This window comes from Gallus gallus, chromosome 13, assembly GCF_016699485.2.
Source record: "Gallus gallus isolate bGalGal1 chromosome 13, bGalGal1.mat.broiler.GRCg7b, whole genome shotgun sequence".
NCBI lineage: Eukaryota > Metazoa > Chordata > Aves > Galliformes > Phasianidae > Gallus > Gallus gallus.
Genome location: NC_052544.1, coordinates 11,713,892 through 11,728,861, shown reverse-complemented (window position 1 = coordinate 11,728,861; position 14,970 = coordinate 11,713,892).

Here is a 14,970-nt window from a genome sequence, read left to right as displayed (position 1 = left end):
ATTGGGTCGTTTTTTCAGCGGTCGCGAGTGCCGATCCATCTCACACAGCACGAGGGAAGCGCCGCCGCTGGATTCTTTCCTATTTATTTTTCCTAAACAGAGGGCAGAGGAGGGGGAGAGAAGCCAACCAGCAGCATCCTGAGCTTCACGGAGTGCCCTGAGCTGAGGTTCTCTCTGCAAATTCCATGAATCTGGAGCAGAGATTTCTTAGCATTCAGGTATCAGATGCCATAATCAGACAGTGAGGGTTGAAGATTAAAAAGAACTCATGGATAACCATGCATGGAGAACCTCCGGGCACTGGGACATCCCTGTCCTGGCTGTGGCATTTCCATTTCTGCCCCTATGTGTGTCTGTGGGCATTGAGTGCAATGGGACCAAACCACCCCATGGCAGCAGTGGAGGACTCTGCTGCCTTGTCCTGGGCTACCAGGCCCTCGGGTGATGATGTGTCCCTGGGAATAGATTTCCTGTTGTTGGTTCCCAAGGTACCTGTGCTGGCTGCTGCCAGAGGCGGACCAAGATGCTCTGGAAAAAGCCCTTCCTCGGTGTGCTGCCCGCTGACCTGCATATGGTAGGGGTGGGAGAGACAGTCAGTCTGTATTTCTTTGTTTATAAGAACATATTTGCAGTGATTGATGTCTGAGCTGTGGAAGTATGCTTGCAAGTGGGACTTTAAAACATGAATCAAACAATGTTTGGAATACGTACGCTGCTCTGTCAAACATTTGGAGTCTGCATAGCCTGCGCATCCAGAGAGAGGTATCAGTGCCTGTGTGGAGGTGTCTGTTGGGAGAACGTGAGTCCTGCATGCAGATATAGGCATCCTCCCGTGCTTCCCACGTGCGAGCACAGGCAGGTCCATACAGCCCCTGGCATCACCACATCCTCCCACCCAACATCCCCTCTCCATACCAGCACAGGGATGCTGCTGGGGACCATTGGGGATGGCTGTGCCGGGCGGTGCGTGCCGAGGTGTCCCATTAAGCCCCGTCCATCACGGGACATTCCTTTTGGCGACGCTCCTTACTGCCAAATCACCCCCTGGGAGCGCTGAGGAATGAAGCAGCCCTGGAGGACAGAGCCGGCTTGCAGACTTCCTTCCCCTTCAGATAACCCGCGTGCCCGTGGAGAGAAGAAAGGTCTGGAAGGGGTGGGAGGCAGCCAGATGTGCACAGTGCATGGAGAGCCTCGGCCGGAGCAGCACATGCTTCGGGTTAAGCCCCTGAGCAAGCCCAGCTGCACCGGTATTAATGAAGCCCGCAGTTAATGGCGCACTGAACGCTCTCTTGATAAGGGCGGTGATGGTTTGGAGGAGATGAGGGGTCTTCGTAGGGATTGTTTGTCCCAAAAGCAGAGGATGCCCTCAGTGGTGCGTGGTGCCGCTGGGTGCTGCTCCTGCCCATAAGTGATATTTCCAGCCCCGGCCTTAGGGAGGGCATTTGGGACGGAGAGGGGCACCAGAATGGGTGTCTCCCTGGGATGGGCAGAATTTGCCCCCTCCTGGCTGTCTCAGGAGCACTGCACTCACCCCCTCCTCCCGCCCACGCTTTCTATTCTTTTCTTCCCCCCCAGAAAAAGCCATTGCAAATCTATTTCCAATGGGTGGAAAGCAGAAAGCTCTCAGTTCCCCCGCCTGAGTGCGACGTCCCTTTTCCAGCGAGCACAGTCCCCTGTGCAGCACTCGGCTCTCGGTGCCTTTTAGCCCAGCAGAGATTTATTCACTTCACGGGTATTTTTAAAAGGTATTTTCTTTATAGCCGGGCTTCTCCTGCTTAAGAGAGATTAGGAGATCGTATTTCATGACTTCTCGTGGATTCCCGTTCCGAAGCCCTAATGAACTATGGGTGAGTGCACGCCGTAATCCAGTCTGTGCAGCAGCTTGTTAACCGCGCCGCTTCCATTCTAACAGCTGCTGCGTCCCATCGCACCGCTCCGACCCGCGGTGGCGCCGCACATCACAGCGCCGCGGTGCTCTGCAGTGGGCACAGAGAGAGCACGGCGGTGGTGCTGGAGGGGTCCTGAGCTGTGCCCGCTGCCCTCCCTAATGGAAGCAGAAGGGAGCAGCGCCGCGAACGCCCCGGGTGAAGAAAACCAAGCGAACCTCGCTGAAACGTTTCTTTGTCTTGAGAAGCGTCAGCGAAAGAGATGCCCTTTGAGGATAGGGTTGTGTTTGCAAGATTCCAAACCCCTCATCTGGACAATAACAGCTTCTGTCTCAGGGAGTGGTCCCGTAAGGCACCGGCTGAGCCTGCGGCATTACGCTGCAGGAGGGTAATGAGGGCTCTGCTGCTGATAAGGCTGCAGCACCGGAGTGATGGGTGTGTGCAGGCAGTGCGTGGCACAGCGACGGGGCACCCCGTGCTGCCCACAGCCCCGTGGGGCTCTGCGCCCAGAGGAGGAGCCTGGATGGATACCCAGGGCACCGACGCCACCGGGGACCGCTGATGATCTCATTAGCTCACGGGAACACCAGAAAATAATTGCTCGTGGCTCAATGCAGTCCATCTGTGTGGGATTTTCTCCGTCAGAAGTGCACACGGGCTGGTTTTAATGGTTTTCCACGTTTTTAAGCTAAAACATTTACTAGCGCCGGAGCGCGGGCAGAAATCAGTTCCAGCCATCGGCACACAGAGGGGATTTGGAGGCACAGTTCTCAGGGTGACTCTGTAACAGGGTTCACACAAACCCTTCTGAGCACAGCACGCAGGTAATTGATGCTTTGGAACACTGCGAGGCCCTGGGAGACATTGGAAGTGTGTTTTACAGTATTCGCTGTTGCGATGCATAAAAAAGCCATGAGTCAGGCCAGCTATGCCCCTGAGACTGACTTAAAATTATTTACACACACACACATACACACACCCCTTTTTAAGTGATCGCATTGAAAGCTTTTCAAAATGTTTTTTGTGTGTGTGTGTGTGTTTTTTTTTAACAAAAGCTGATTTTTTCCCATAGCCGCAGAAGTGCAGCAGCCCTGGTGCATGTCCTGCACACAGCGACGCAGGGGGTGCTCGAGGCTGCAATAGAACTGCTCAGAGCAGCACTCTGTTTCTCTTACTCCGCTGGGAATTGGGGCACACAGCACGAGCATAAGCAGCTGCCCCTTGCTCACGCCTGCCCAATCACTTTCTCCCACGCAGTAAACATGAACTGCGCGTTCACTGCAGCTCCCCAGGAATAACGTGCACAGGGTGAGCACCCCAGGACTCAGCGCAGCACTCAGCTGGAAGCAAATCCAGCACCTGGGCTGGGAAATAACCCCACTACCCCTTATCGGGTGTGTAAGCTTAATCCCTCCTCAAGTGGCACGGAGCAGCCAGCTCCTGAGCAGGGCTTTGCTCAGCCACATCCCAAAGGAATCACTGCACCTCCAGTGTGCGGGTGCTGAGACAAAGCAGACCCCGTCCCTCTTGCTCCTGACTGCTGTTGGAAACACAGAGCCCGAACCCAGCCCAAAGCATTTCAGCTATGCCCCGCGTGGGCTGGAGCGAGGAGCCTGCCTTAAGTGGGCAAAGGATTGAGGAGTCGCTGCCTCGGCCCCGCCAAGGGCACAGGAGCCCGGCTGCAGGCTCTGCAGAACTCAGGCTGGGCGCTGAGCTTTGCACAGCAGTGACAATCCATGTGCAGTGCGTCCCTACAAAATCATCTAGCCCCAGTGAAGCTGGTTGTGATGGGAGGGTGTGCCGGGGGTTATGTAGAGAAGGGCTTTTGCTTTGGAGATGGGGCTGCTCTCCTTCACAGGAACCCCCAGCTGCTGCAGTATTCCCAGTTTTTAGCCCCAGAATGCTGCAGTATTCCCAGTTTTTAGCAGCCAGAGAGAGCTGCTATGGGGAAGCTGCAGAGAAAAAGCAGTTTTTGAAAAAGCAACTCTGTCACAGGCTTACAGCAGCAAAGGGCAGGCAGCCCGTGGCATTCCTGGCCACTCTGCTGCTCTCTACAGCACTGCTGTTTTCCACACACCCCTGACCACGGGGCTGAGCTGTGCCGAGCTGTGCACCTGCCCAGCCTGCAGCCCATCTGGGCAGAGGACCCACAGATTTCCATGGCACGGGAGCCCCGGGTTATCTTTTATTGGGATCACAGGGTCCTGTGGATTTGCAATGGGAAAAAGCAGAGAAAATACTGAGGACACTGAGAAGTGCTTTAGGTGACTCCAGCAGATTTGGGGTGTTTTGTTTTTAAGGAACTACCTTCCAGCTTTGAACCATTTTTGATTTAACTCCTTAAATGACAGAAAGTGAATTCATTGTGGAGAGGGAACATCTCCGGGACAGAAGGAATGAAATCACCTTTTGAAGCATCTGAAAAGAAGCACTGATGCCATCGCCCCATGTCTCCCTCCAGCCTCACCAAAGTTTGGATTCTAATCTAAAAAGCACTTTGTTCAGCCCCAGATTCACATTTTATATAGTGAATACAGTGACTGGGAAGGGGGTGACCCGACCAGGAGGGACTGAGCCAGGGCAGGGACAGGTGGCACCTATCAGGTGGCTCTGGGGGTGGTGGCTGGGCCCAGCACTGCTGGTTTTGGGATGCTTGGGCCATTGCCAACGTGTGGCCATGTTGGGCATCTCCAATGCACAGTGGTGACGGACAGCAGGGCCACGAGCAGCACCCGCCACCGGTGCTCCGGCTCATGTCCTTTCACTGTGCATTATATAAATAATATAAATAACTCGTCCTCAGACTTCAAACATGCCACTTCAGATGTATGGCGGGAGATTACAGAGTTTGTTAAAGCTCAGGTCTTCCATCATCCGGGCAGCTCCGAAGCTACTCACGAAAATACAGATCAATGCTTCAATTTTATGGGAGGCCTGTCCCATGTGACCAGACCCAAATCCCTTATTTTATGGCTTGCTTATACATTCCTGGTGAAAAACGGTTTACATTTTGGGCCCCGGGAGCTCTCCTAAATCAGCTGCCAGGTTTTTGCAGCTGGTAGCAAAGGGAAGCGCTGTCATCGGGCTGCCCGGAGGTGAACAAACGAGCCGCCAGGCATGGGGCTGACATCTCGCCCTGCTCCCAGGGATGCTGCGTATGAGGACTGCGGTGCCGTGAGGGGACACCCGCAAGAGACCCCAAAGCTTCAGGGCTGAAAGGGTTAACACGGGGCTGGAGAGTTGGGAAGGAGTGTGGCTAATCCTCCAGCTCTGGCCTTGCTAATTATTTGCTGATTCAGCTGCCGAGCTGAGCCCAGCCCCAGTGTGGGGCTCTGCTATCAGCACTGGGGTGTGCTGGTCTCCATGCGTGGCCTTGCCTTGTTTCTCTCGAGAGCCCGAGTGCAATGCCCTGAGCTATTGCACTGACTTGCAGGGAAACTGAGGCACGGGTATGGTTGTCTGGGTGATGGGGCAGAACCATAAGTCTGCATGCATCACATCCCCTCCCATCTCCCTGCAGAGCTCCATCCTTCCCCTTCACTGTTGAGTGCGTCCATGGGAAACAGCCGGGGTGCTGTAGGCAGTGGGGTACCCGATGCCACCCCCAGGGCAGCCCCAGTGGCACAGGGAGATGGGGGCATTCCTTTAGGCACAGAGAGCTGCTGCCTTCACAATCCACATTATTTTATAGTATCACAGAATCATTAAGGCTGGAAAAGACCTCCAAGATCAGCAAGTCCAACCCCAGTGCACCCCTACTATGCCCACTGCCCACGTCCCTCAGTGCCACATCTCCACGGTTCTGGAACACCTCCAGGGACAGTGACCCCACCACCTCCCTGGGCAGCTGTGTCACTGCATCACCACTGTTTTAGAGAATAAACTTTTTGCTTCCCTCCTTAACGAGCAGAATGATCTTCCAGCCTGTTCTGTACTGTGCAGCAAGCAACGTCCCCTGGGGTCACCACTAAATCCACTCCAAATTCCATAAACCTCCCCATGTAGATATGGCACTTGGGGATACAGCTCAGTAGGCATGGATTTGATGGACTGGCAATTTGTCTTAGATGGTCTTAGAGGTCTCTTCCAGCCTTAATGATCCTATGATTCTACGATGTGATGCAGTTTGTGAAGGCGGCAGCACTCTGCACCTAACTGCTCCCTGCCCCGAGCAGCCCCAGCAGAGCTCAGCTGGAAGAAACACAGCAAATGAAGTGCAAACCTGAAGGGATGCTTTGACATGGCACAGTGAGCACATGGCGTTCCTCCCAGCTCCTGCTGTGGGCGCAGAGAGCAGGGAACCCCAATCTCCTTCCAACTGCATTTATCTCCCATGGGGCTGTTGCAGGATTCCCCCTGGGGTGATCATTCCCCTACTGCCCCAGGAAGCAGAGATGGAAGCACCACCTGCTATCCAAACATATAACGGGCATCAGAACAAGGCAGGTTGCTCGTGTCATAGAGTATTATATTCACATCCAAACCCAAAGGCCGGGACCTGCAGCCGTGCTGCCCTGCGCTGCCCACAGCCAGAGCATGGCCTGCAGTGAGATGCCAGCAACACTGCTAACAATGCAGGATTTCTGTCTCAGGGAAAGCAGACAGCATCCTCCCGCTTCTGGAGATTTAGAGGTTGGCTCTTTTTTTTTCTTTTGCAAATGGGTAACTTCATTTGGGAAAAAAAAAAAAATAAGAAGGAAAAAAAAAAACCCACATTCATTTTGCTTTGAAAAGGCTGTAAATAAATCAATTCACTCCCAGGGATAAGCTCTCCCTTCTCTTTGCGGTTGACTCCTGCCAGTGCTAATTGGAGCCAATAGGCACATCAGGAGGGGAGCAGCCCCCTTTACAGGCAACACTTCAGCCTGGAGAGCATGTTTACAGCCTCATTTCAAAGCTGTAAGGAGGAGGGATCTGTCATAAACCCTGGCAGCTTTCGCTGAGCGAATGGTGCTGCTAGAATGTTTAAAACCCATCATTTGGGTGGAAAATATAGAAAACACATGTGTTTCCAGGCGAGCTCTGCTCAGCTCCCAGCCTGGTTTGTGGAAACGCAGCCAGTGCAGTGCTTTGCCATGGGGAAACCTGGGTGTGGGATGGGGACGATGGGGCAAGGGCACTGATGGGGTTGATGACCACATACAACCTCACCTGTGACTCCCACCCTGCCCATGGGTGGGATCCCTATAAGATCAGTGCTCAGGTGCTACAGCTGGTTCTGCCTCCTTGATAGATCCTGACCTCTCTGCTGCTCTCCCTTGGTCTCCTTGCCCCACTGTGAACCTCGGTGGAAGCCCTTCCAATAAGCTGTGCTGCACCCTGGGACTTCAAGCTTTACCCGGTAGGTCCTGGGGGAAGTGGTTTCTATGAGGACTCCAGGATTTTTCATGCTTCTTTTTTTTGAGGAGGCTTATTCTCCATACTCTGCTTATCCCATCCCTCCAGGTTTTCAAGAAAAAGATGAACATGACACTTGCCCACATGGTGGGCACGATGGGAGTGGGTTGTGGTTGGGCTGCACAGTGCAATTGATAACGATTCTATGACTTTTGAGGTTCTTGAAGGGGTTGATTTAGAAGATATTCTTCCAAGTTAAGAAAAAAGTTCAGTTTTATTTCTCCAAAGCAAACACGTAGAATGATGAAACTCCATAGCTTAGTAAAGTCACTTTTAGGATTACCTTTATCAGAAGAAAATAAGAGATTTCCTGCCCTAAAGATGCCAGTAAGGTTTATAGGGAAACACATCGCGTGTTGTTGAATTGCTGCTGCCACCAGCTCAGGGTGAAGGATCTGTGCTCTGCTTTTGGGCACAGGAAGGGGTGAGCACATACCATGGGATTGGAGGAGCAGTAGGACCAGCACCAGCCCCAGGGATGGATGGGTGGATGGAGCTCCAACCTGCCTGGTGCAACCGACTAGTCTTTAGCTCTCAAGGATAAAACGATTACAAATAACCAACAATAAACGAGGTCTTCATTGCACAGACCCCACAGTGGTGCCTTTTGCCAAACCCTTTTGCACAGGAGCTACCGGAGCAATTGTCCACTCTGTGGGGTTGGGACCTCTGTCCCAATGCAGGAGGGAGCAGTGAGCTGGCAGGGCCCCAGCAGGGACACAGCCCTGCCACGCATCGCCCCATGAAGACGGATGGCTGCCAGCCTCCCTAATCCAGCCACTTCGGAGAGATTGTTTGTTCTCATCCTGTTTGAAATGGCTTCAAAGTGGCTCCAGTCTAGACTGTGCCAAGATAAATTACAAACCCGAAGCGCTGATATAAACCATAGGGGAAGGAGTCATTTGCTCTAATGTAATTAAAACAAGATATCATAATGTATGTAAGTATGTATATGGGCAGGCATGCTCTCTCCTGGCAGGGTGCAGCAGGACACTGCTCCAATTGCTCTATGGTGGGGGGGCTCCTGCCCACATTTAAGAGGTGCTGAGCAGGGAGGCCGTGCCCCCAACCTATCAGGTCATGGTAGGAGTGGTGACATCAGCAGTGTGGGTATAGAAGGGGGGAGGTGGTGTGTTCTATGTGGTGGCATTGCAGGGGGTTCTTGAAGAGGCAGGGTGAGGGAGAGAAGAGGAGAAAGGGAGAGCTGCCCCAACACAAAGGATGAAGGATGTTCAGGTTGAATATTAGGAAAAATTTCTTTGGAGAAAGCAATAATGCAGTGGCACAGCTGCCCAGGGAGGTGGGGGGTCACTGTCCCTGGGGGTGTTCCAGAGCTGTGGAGATGTGGCACTGAGGGATGTGGAGATGGGCTGGGGTTGGACTTGGGGATCTCAGTGGTCTTTTCTAACCTTATTATTGATTCAGTGATTCTAAGTGCTCTTACACCTTAATTATTAAACTCAGGACAAGGAGGGAGGAAACAAAACAGACTTCGAATTCAGTTAAATTCCCTGCCACCAAATCTAAGCTAACAATTCTAATTTGGAGTAATCTCGTTAACAAATGAAAGCAAGAGCCTCTGATGAACAGTGCTCATATAATTGTTTCAAAAGAGTGTAATGAAAAGGAAGCTCGTGATCATTAATTTTTCACCATGACATCCAAACGCAGCCCAACAAAGTGAAGTCCCATGAAGAGATGGAGGCAATTATCAGCTCAGGTGTGTGTGGATTTGTTTCAGCAGTGTTGTTATGCTTGATAATTAGATGTGTAAACAGCTGAAAGTTGTTGTGCATAAACCGAGGCAATTATTCTTCCTGTTACTCCTGAAATGCTTTGTCCTGGCTGATGCGGGCATGGTGATGCTCATATGGGCTCTCACAGGTGGATGGAGCACAGCTGTGTTTGGGCTCTTACTTTCATAGAAGTTGGAAGGGACCCTTAAAGGGCATCTGGTCCAACTCCTGTGCAATGAACAGGGACACCCTCAGCTCCACCAGGCGCTCAGAGCCCCTCCATCCTGATATCCATCCCCTCTTCAGGGATGGGTCATCTGCCACCTCTCTGGGCAAACTGCACCAGTGCTTCACTACCTTTATTCTAAACTTTTTTTCGTTATATCCAGTCTAAATCTCTCCTCTTTTAGTTTTGAACCATCTCCCCTTGTTCTATCACAACAGACCCTGCTAAGGAGTCTGTCCCATTCTTTCCTACAGCCCCTTTAGATACTGAATGGTGGCTCTCAGGTCTCTGCAGTTTGCTCTCCTCCAGGCTGCACAGTCCCAGCTCTCAGTCTGTCCTCATATGGGAGGTGTTCTGTCCCTTGGATTTTCCTTGGGACCAGCCCTAAATCTGCCACCCGGCAGCTGAAGAACTGGGTTACCAAAGCTCCTTGATCGAGTGGTTGCATGTGGAAAGCAAATGGCCTTTATCACTGCTGGCAAATCACTTGGAAGATATGTTCATGGGCAGTTTGGAAGCCTGGAGAGGTAGGCAGCCAGGGATGCTCTCATGCACAGCCATGGGGCTTTTTCCTGCCTGGAGCGGGGCTGGTGCTTCTATTGGGCTGTGCCCACTGCAAGGCAACGTGCTCAGTTCCTTGCCAACATCACCATTACACCCACAGAGCTCATTGGAGCCATACACAAACTGTGGCACCGCATTCCTCCTGTGTCCTCTGCTGGGACTGCCCCAACCTCGTGGTACCCGCCTGGGCTCAGCGGATGCATAAATCCCAGCATGATGCTTTGAAGCCCCTGTGGAGAGCAGTTGTTGTTTGTGTTGTGGCTTATCGCTCCACTCTTGCACCACGTGGCCCTGCTGCCAGGGACCAGCAGGGCTGATAAGGATGATGGATGGGGATGGTGCTGGCTCCACTGTGGCCCCACCATTTCCTGGGAGTTGGGGTAGCCCAGTGCTCTTCAAGGAATGTGGGACTGAGGGATAGGGAGCTCCCACTACTGGGGAGAGTGCAAGTGGCTCCATGCCCAGCTGAGCCCCTTGATTATGGATTTTGGCACTGCTCAAGTGTTGGCCTGTTCTATATCCCCATGTTCATGTTGTAGGCGGGTGGTGCAGACCCAAACCTGCAGACTGGTTGGTGGGAGGGGGCAACCCCCCAACCAGCTTCAGCTGAGATCTGCAGTAGGCTCTGGTCCCCACTGTGGGGTGAACAGGTTGCCCTGAGAGGTAATGGATGCCCCATTCCTGGAAGCACCCAAGGTGAGGCTGGATGAGCACCTGATTGAGCTGTAGCTGTCCCTGTTCACTGTAGAGGATTTGGACCAGATAGCCTGTAAGAGTCCTTTCCAACTCAAACAATTCTATGATCCTATGAGGAAAGGGGCAATGGGGAGGACACCCCAATATACAGGTGGTGTTTGGGCCTCTCTGGGCACACCAGGGAAGTGCTTTGGTTTAAGTGCTATTTCCTGGGGCTGCAGCAGGGCGTTGCACACCCAGCTCCATTCTGTGTGCCATGGTGGCTCCAGCACTGGGATGTCCCTGGGTTTAGGGCATCCTGGCAGGGAAATGAGGCTGCACCCTGTTCCTTTGTACCAGGGTGTCCCTGGCCTTTAGAGAAGCTCTTTGCAGCAATTTTCAGAGCTGAGCAGCTCTGAGCTCCCTCCCTGTGTCAGCCTGTGTTCCTGGCACAGTGCAACCCAAGAGAAACATTTTTGTGCAGCTACCACAAGGACCACAGAGCAGTTTCTCAGTGATGCCATTCTGGCTTCTCTCCCCCACTCTGATATATATATATATATTTTTTTCCTTCCCTCCACTCGACCCAACCCTCCCACCCTCCTTTATTTCATTCCTATTTCCTCTCTCCTGGACTGTGCCATGAAGGACTCAGTGCCTCTGCTTCGACTGCTCAAAGCAGACAACCCCAACCCCTTCCCATGGCAGGTTTCTGGGCTCAGTCCCACCTAACGGGCAGGTTTGTGTGCTGCTGTGAGCCCATTTCCCAGTGCATCACTCATAGATTCGTGCAAAAAGTGAACGTGGGGCAAAGCTCACTAATTGCAGCACCTCGGTCAGCCAATGGAAAAGTGGGATGCCTCTCTGCACCAGCCTCGTTACGAGGGCTTCTTAAATGGAGGCTGTGCTTGTAATTAAATAGCCATACCTTGGCTCCAAAAGACAGGAGGAAAAGGCAGTTTGGGAATGTATTAAAACGGGTTTTGGCAGGTCTCCTGGATTTAGAATAATGCATGGATTTGGGTTGTTCCATTTCAAACACGTCAGGTTGCTTTTAATGGAATTAAATAAAGATGTGTGTGATGAGGACGGCAGCCCTTTCCTGGATGCCTTTCCCTCTCTGGGTAACTCTGGGTTCCCAGCACATGTTTGGTAGCACTGTGTTTGCTGTACTGCAGTCTGTGGCTGACTCTGCTGATAAGTCCCATTAATGTCAAATTTCCCAAAGTTTTCCAGTCCAGCTCCTGGTTTTACACGCACCTCCTTCACTCCCCATCGTGCACACAATCCAGCTGTGGCTGCTGGGAATGGACACACAGCTCCTCTCCAGCTGCCTTTTCTGCACTGATGCCATGTTATAAGTGGTCTAAAGGTTTTTCTTCTTTAAAAGCAAGAAAAAGAAAGGGTTCCCTGGGCGATGCGCTGTCACTCCCACCCTCCTGCCTGGCATGCAACATGGGGAGTTGTATAACAGCTGTATTACTCATGTCCCCAGGGAGAAGCACACATTTGAGAAGGATAGGAAAATCCGACACCACTTTTACTCCAGGAAAACAAACAAACAACAAAGCTTAATTGCTTTGCAGACAGCAGCTCTCGTGCTGGGGAGGTTTGTCCCAGCAATAGCAATCAAGGCTTCTGCTTGGACACGGGCAGCTGCTGGGGGGCAGCCAGCAGTGCTCCAAAATGTCTCCTGGTGTCAGTGGGCAGCTGAGAGCGGGCAGGAGATGTGCAAGCAGAAGGATTACAGGGGGGCAGGGGGAAAGCAGCAGTTTGAATGCAGCCCAACTCCTGGTCTGCAAGGGCTTGACATAAGCATTTAAGCCTTTGGTTGGGATCTGGTGATAGCAGAGGGCTGGAAAGAGCGCTGCTTTTGTGGTTAAAGGTCCTTTTGTCGGTCCATAAATCCCGAGCGAGCTCTGTTTATTCTGTTTACTGCAGTTACCTAACCCGTGAGCTGCCGTGTAAATCATGGCATGCTGTGATTTACAGTGGAGCTGCTCTGCCCATGGCGTGCGCAGCGCGTCCCTGGCCAGACCCCCACGCAGGCGTCCCACTCCTCCAGAAGCCAGCAGATAAGGGCAATAAAAGCCGCAGCTCTCTTGCGGCACCACTACTGCTTAATTATTTTTGGCAGGATTGACCGTTGCTACTAAAGGATGGAAAGAGGAACCTGAGCCTTACGGGTTTTATTTATTTATTTTTAAGGAAGCAGCAGTCGTATCCCCATGATCTTCATTGCAGTGTCCCATTTCCATCCCATCACCCCCTGAGGACCTCAGGGCGCTGCTATCTGACGGGGCTCCACCATTACTCTCCACAGGGCAGCGGCTGGCTGAACCTCCTCACCTGAGAGCTGCTCCTGTTTTGATGCAGGGAGCTGGATAAGGGGAAGAGGTGCAGATAACAGCACCGGCTGCTCCCTGCCAGCCCCTGGGGATAGCAGCTGTCAGTGGGAAGTGGGGAAGAAGAAGAGGGTTAGGGCAATTGATTGCAGTGGGGTAAATCAGCTTTCATAGCACAATGCTGGCACTCCAGGCTTGGGCCTGTAGATTTGGTGATGGAGGGATGACCCAGTCTGCCAGCCCATGGCACAGGGGGATCCCTGCTTCCCACCTCGAAGTCCCTTCAGTCCTCCCTCCTCCCACCGTGCTGAGGCAGCCTCAGGATTCACTTGGCCTTTCCTGTTCTGGCATTACTGCCAGGTTTGATGCAAACCATTGCGCTTCCCTGAGCCCTCCCTCCAGGAGCTCCAGCCATCTGCCTGCGTGAGGCTCCGCTCCCCAGGGAGCAGGACAGGGGGCTTGGCCCGGGTCCTTGCTGTTTAGTCTACCCATCAGATTGGTGACGAGGAGTCTAGCAGCTGGCAGATAGTGCTTTTCTAATTGCCATGATGGCGGCTTCGAGCTGTTCACCCAGCAGCTCTTTAAATCATAAAGAAGCAGGGAGGGTGATTGGCAAAGGGTTGGGTGAACAGAATTGTATCTCTGGTGCTGAAGTTTCAGCAGCTGGAGAGACAACTGTCTGCTGACCTCAGAGGGATTCGGGGCATTGAGCACTGGGGAAAATAAAGTCAAGGTGCAGATGGGAAAGGCACAGCATCTTCCTGGTAAGGCAGGTTGCCTTGAGATTCAGTGTCCAAAAAGCTGGATGAGCAGTGATGCCTCTGGGCATGCAGATGTGCATGCATCTGCTGGCCTAGGAGTGGCTGTGGTCAAACACAAAGGCCCTGGTGAGGAGCATTTGCTATAGGGTGAGGGTCCTCGTCCTATGGCTGTACCCCCTACTCAGCCACGGCCAAGGCAAAGCTAAACAGAGATGAGACTGAGAGATGCTCAGAGGGACCCAAATTACCCAAAATGTATAAGCAATCCAAGAAATGTTCTTCAGGTTATTGGGTTCCCTTCCTTTAATGGTGGCACCAACCCCATTGCGGGATCCCACAAGCAACCAGCAGGGCTGATAAAGTGAATGACTTGACCTCACCAAAGGGGTAGGTTTCATCTTCTCTAGAAGCACAGCAGCAGAGGGGGGACATGATAAGAACCTCCCCAAACCTCGGAGATGACAGTGATGAATCGCTCCCTTGGTCTGCTGGAGCGGAGCCAGGTTGTAATCAACTTAATTTGCAAAGAGAAAGCACAAAGGTTAGATATTAAGACAGATGTTCTGTGTACCACGAGAGGATGGTGAAGCCTGGCCCTGGTTATGTGAAGGTTATTCCAAGCAAGCTGGGCAGTGCAGGGTGGGGAGCAGTCAGGTGTGCTTGTGGGGTTTGGAGGGAGTTGAGATGCTGAGCAATATGGTTTAGTGGGCATGCTGGTGATGGGCTGGTGGTTGGACTAGATGATCTTGGTGGCCTTTTCCAACTTCAGTGGTTTTATGATTCTGTGATTCTATCCTTGTCCCATATCCCTATTCCCATAGCTCAGTATCCCTCTGTATTGGCCATCCAGATCGACCCAACCTATCTACCTCTCTGGGGCACCTCTGTCGTGGTAAAGCCTGGATCCTACAGTGCAGCTTTTGTCCCATGGTGGGACAGGGACCTACAGGACATCCCTCAGCCCAGTGCACCACCCTGAAGGTGGCAGTTCTGAGCCTGGGAGAGAGAAGCTGGGAGGTTTCAGACACTCACAAGCTGTTTTATAGGAATTGTCAAAGCCTTGTTTTGGGCTGGTGCCTTTTGGCATTTGAAGGAGAAAAAATTACAAGGAGGCTGAGGTTTATTAAAACCCCAAACCTGACCATTCCTGCAAAAACAAGCCTGCTTGTTCCAGGCTGGGTTTTACGGCTGTTGTGTGTATGTGGTAAAACCTTCTTGGGCAGCGTTAGAGCAGTCAGGCAGCTGCATATCCCAAACTGTGTGTTCACGGGTGTGTTACTGATTTGCTGAAGCTCTGAGTTTGGAAAGTTTTCATTCAAACGAGGAGGGTGGGAGGCGTTCTCGTTTGGTATTTTCATGGCTCTTTCCAAGTGAAGTTGG